The sequence below is a fragment of the Fukomys damarensis genome, unplaced genomic scaffold (genome assembly GCF_012274545.1).
Source record: "Fukomys damarensis isolate Sample0158 unplaced genomic scaffold, DMR_v1.0_HiC HiC_scaffold_16, whole genome shotgun sequence".
Classification (NCBI taxonomy): domain Eukaryota; kingdom Metazoa; phylum Chordata; class Mammalia; order Rodentia; family Bathyergidae; genus Fukomys; species Fukomys damarensis.
In genome coordinates this window covers 131359783-131364656 of record NW_022900928.1, presented here as the reverse complement: position 1 = coordinate 131364656, position 4874 = coordinate 131359783, and the positions used below count along the sequence as shown (strand labels likewise).

General features: G+C 48.3%; 1 long non-coding RNA gene across 1 annotated transcript in view; it reads left to right on the top strand.

The window, feature by feature from the left end:
* Window positions 1–3148, top strand: part of LOC104863607 — a 5095-nt gene extending 1947 nt beyond the window's left edge. The window contains exons 2-3 of the long non-coding RNA XR_780622.2: window positions 1800–2117; window positions 2885–3148. This is a non-coding gene — a long non-coding RNA (uncharacterized LOC104863607). The remainder of the gene's footprint in view (window positions 1–1799; window positions 2118–2884) is intronic.
* Window positions 3149–4874: the final 1726 nt, after the last annotated feature.

Sequence of the window (4874 nt, the reverse complement as noted above, 5' to 3'; positions counted from 1 at the left end):
CCCCCCCGCCCCCCCCCCCCCGGTAGTTTTCAGTGCAGTTTTCTACGTCAGGCTCAGCCCTGGAGAGAGTCACTCGAAAATCCGAGAAGAGCTTGGGGCCAAGCGGAAGGTTTCCGCGAAGTCAAATGTCCTCTGCGTTTCGGCTCCCACGGGAAGCGGCTCTAAACGCTCACTCTTCCTTTTACCTCCGCGGCCTGACCTTGAGGTAGCAGCCAAGCGGCTCAGAAGGAGAACGATGCTGGATGCTGCCTGTAAATCTGGCCCCGACCTGCCTCCCGGCCTGCACCAGTTGTGTGGAAGGCCACTTTTATGGATCGCCAGCCGCTGAGCGCGAATCACTTATTCATGGATATTTGACACTTTTTTTGCATGGTAATTCATTCTCCCGACACTTGCTATATTTATTTTAATTTTTTTTCTACAGTGCAGTACAAAATTTAGGGCTTCTAAAATCTACGTATCTATGCAGGCAATTTTTCTTTTTGTGCATGCATTCATTAGCTAAGCGGAGTTTCATGGGGCTTTTGTTATTATGAAAATAATATATTCATGCACATAGAAAACAAATCCAAGCAGTACAAAAGGTTTAAAATGAAACGAGAGTTTCCTTTCCACATATTCAGTTCCATTTCCCAGAGATAATCACCACCAATGGTTTCTCATATATTGTTTGGAAAATTCTCATGCACGTCACGTGCATGTCCACCTGGGTAACACACATGCACCCACAGGCAGATGTATGTATACACAAATACATGTCTACACACATCTACATACGTGTGTGTGTGCACACACAAATACACATACAAATTTATACACACAGGGCTGGGGATTTGGCTCAGCGGCTCGGTGCCTGAGTTCGATCCCCAACACTGAAAAAAAAAAAAAACTAAATATATACACACAAACTGGGAACATTTGTGTGTTATGCTTTCTGAATTTATATCAAAACCTGGAATATCTCACCCTTTCAACATACAGAGCCATCTTGTTCTCTTTAAATAGTTCTACAAATATTAATTGCATGGGTGTATCTGAGACAAGTGAATAATATTTCTACAAGTGAGCATTTCCGTTTCCTGCCAACACGAACTTTTTTGGGGGGAACTATTCCCATCGACAGCCAATTTTTTGTCCATGTCGCTACGTGCTTTTAATCTTGTTTTCTTGAATCAGTAATCTGCCCCACTGTCCAGCCCAATTTTCATCTTTGAATTTAAGAATTTTGGGGCAAGGAAAACCCTAGGCTTGTTGTTATTTTAATTATTCTGCCCTCTTAGTACTACAAAAAACCTTTAACAGTGACTTTAACACCTACATCTATGTCCCCCAAGAACCTCCTGCATTTCTAGGCGGGGCCTTTGGAAGGTGAAGGCACGGTGACAATGTCATAGCTCACTTCCTTTGCGGAGGTGGGGCTGGCTGAAGAGGCATCGCTGTGGGCGTGGCCTGGGTGGTTTCTCTCCCTTTGGAGCACCTCCCTTGATTCTGTGCTTCCTGTTCACCATGTCATTAGCTCCTCCTCTGCCAGGCCCTCCTGCCAAGCCATGCTGACTTGCAGCTGGCCAACTATGGACTGAAACTTCCACAAACTGTGAGCCACAATAACCCTCTCCTCCTTTCAATTGTAGGTGTCTGGTATTGTATCCCGGCAAGGAGGAAATTAACTAACCAATGACACAAAATTTAAACATACTAGATAAACAAGCCAGAATTCCGTAAGGAATAAATAAGCTCTTTGCAACTCAGAAATTAAATCTATTCTCTTTCCTTTGCTTTTGTTTATCTTTTCCCTCTAGGTCATGCCAGGTGGAAGCACAGCAGGCTTGTTTCTGGAGTTCCTGTTTCTAACTGTTCTTGCTTCTTCGGTCTGAGCCTGGCCATCAAAAGTGGGCTGAGCTGGGCTGAACCTCAGTCAGCAAGATGCCACCCAGCAGCCGTCCTGAGGGTCAGGTGTTGGGGCTGGGGGAGCAGAGCCAAGCCAGCCTTCTGACCACCATACTTGGCGAGGCTGCGGGACGCTGCACCCCAAGGGGTGTGCAAGGAATGAGGATAAGGCTTCCACTGCAGAGGATTTGAGCCCCAGCTGCCCCAGGACCCGAGGTCCTCGAGTACAGGTCTGGGAGGCACAGAAGTGCTCTGCGGTCTGCAGCAGGAACAGCCCAGTGGCTGTGTCCTTCTGCAGGGAGCCTGGGGGTCACTCTGGAATCCTTCCCCTTGGGGTTTCCTGGCTGCCCCCACCATCACCTTAACGCATGGCCCTCCCTTCTCTCCCCAACCCTCCTGCCTTTGCTCCTTCACTCGGGGTTCTAGAGAGGCACAGGTGCTCTCCAGGAACGAATAGCCGCTGACACACGTGGGCCCAGTAAGCAGAGAAGCTGGGCGGGGGCAGACTCCCTCTCAGCGTGTGCCCCACAGTGCCCTATGACGGCTGCTCTCAGCCAATGTTCCGCCATCAAACCATCGCCTCAGTCCTTCCCTTCTTCTCTTGAAAACCAGTTTCTCTGGAGTGAGACTGGCTCAACTGTAATCAATTAAAGGGCTGGACCCACCATAAAAATCACGAAGTATCTGCCTACAAGGAAAATATCCAAAGTAAGAAAAAGGAACCAAATTCTCCTCCTTCACTTTCTGGTCCTGTTGCCATTTCATCTTCTCCCTGTGCCTCTTCTGTAGATCTCTCCTTTCCTCAGTTTCCCCTATTGCTGCCTGGAGGACAACCCCTCCATATTCTATTCTGGATGCCAAAAAGCCCGTGAGATGTCCCTGTGGGCTACAGGTTGGGCTCGAGCCTCAGCTCCTTCATTCCTCACCTCCTGTGGGACCCACAGTGCTGCTCTGTGGAGCTGGACAAATGGATGGCAACTCCTCTGTCTTTTTCCAGAACTCTGTGGTAAAAGCTGGATAGAAGAAAGCAGCTGCAGCCACAGACCTCAGCCAGATTTGCGTCCCTACCCAGGGAGGCCAACCCCAGAGCTTACCTGAGCCTCGTCCAGGGGACGCTGTCCCACAACGGTCACTAAAGAAACCTTGGGCCCAGGGCAGTCCAGTCGCCCCCTTACCCACCTCCCAGGCAGGGCTCAGAGGCTAGTGCCCCACTCTTCATGCCAACAGAAGTGAGTCTCCACATTCATCAAGGACATAAATAAAGACAACCATCTTTAGTGGAAGAAAAACCAATAAACATTCTCACAGTTTAAGTGGCAAGAGCCGTTTCTGAAGCAGAATCCTCTGGCCCTTGGTTGATTGTATGTAGGGGGAGGCAGAGGGAAAAGAAACACCATGAACTGGTGTATGGTTAGTGCTAATTAGATGTACTCGTGGGAAACCAGAGAGGGAGACGAAAAGAGAGAGGGAGGAGAAAAAGCTAGAGAGACGACAGACAGACAGACAGACAGACAGACAGAAGGCAGGCAGAGATCTCCTGGTATTTAACAGTGATGGAGACTGAGGACTTGTGTGACGCAGACAGGATTAATGGGTGAGGGAGGAGAAGAGACTGTCCCAGTCTCAACACAGGATCCAGCACTCCGTAGGCTGGTGACAGGCGAGAAGGCACACACAGAGTGCAGTGCTCGTGATCAAGCGGTGAGAGGAACAGGGCTTTCACATGCATGTTTGGAGGTCCTGGTTCGCGGTGCCACTCAGACCCTGTGGGTGCCTCTGTTCCACAGCGTCATCAGCTCAGGTCCGTGCTGCATCTTTGGGCAGCAGGAGCAGCAGGAAAGAGAGGGAGTCAGGGCCAGTTAGCCAGGCCCGCTGGTTGGCTTGGGGAAGAATCTGAAGAAGAGTGGAGGGTGAGACGGAAGCCAGAGGCCACTTACTCTTCCTGGTCACCGCCACCCCATGAAGTCATGCTAGGAGATTGCAGGGGGCCAGAGCGAGAGAGTATTGGGAATTCTCTAGGGCAGCATTAGGTTGCACGCTCGATGTGCATCGGCTGGGAGGAAGGACTAATCTCAAGCGGCCCTTTCTCCTGTGCAAGCCCCAGAGGGCCAAAGTCTCTGGTCAGAAGAGTTGCCTGATTCACCCGGAGGATTCTCTGCCAAAGGCCAACTCCGTATCAGAAGGAAAGCCACCAGCCCACGCTGTCCTCCTCTGTAGTCATTGAGAGAGCCAGAACGGCACAGAGGCACAAAAGCACATTTGTTCCCAGCTCTCTGGGGTCCAGCCGAGGTTTGAATTAAATGAAAATAACAGGCGTCCCTGTTCACCTGGGCAGGAGGGAGCAGGGAGACCCAAAGGAAACCAAATTTCTATCAAACCCTTTTCGAGCCCTCTGATGTTTATTGTTACTCATTTTGTCTTCACTGCAGCTATTAGAGAAGAAATTTAATTAGGATGATTGAATTATTAAAGAATCAGAAATAACTTTTGCATACCCAGCCTCTTCTTTCCCCTCAACTAGAAAGGCAGGGCACCTGGGAGACCTTCCTGTCATTTCAGTCCAGAGATGAGTTCCAAACACTGGTGCCTTGATACCACTTCTCTTAGTACACAACAGCTAGGCACCAGAGAGAGACTGAAAACAATCTCATGTGAGAATTAGATTTGAAAGTAATATTTATAGGAACTGGAATACCTTCTGAATTTTCCTATCTATTTTGGGCCTGTAATAGAGACTGACAATTGTTAGCGAAGACTCGAATGAGGAGGGGTAAAAAAGTCTTCTGGCTATTTTTTGTTTGTTTGTTTTTCCCCAAATCAGCAATGATAACACAAAATTCTCAGGCCAGCAATTGTTGGGAAAATGAGAGCCTGGAAAATGAGCCTAGCTGCTTTGCAAAAATTGAAAATAAGGCATGCTGAATTATTTTTACTTTTATTTTTTTTTTTTTTTTTTTTTTTTTTTTTTTTTTTTTTTTTTAACTACA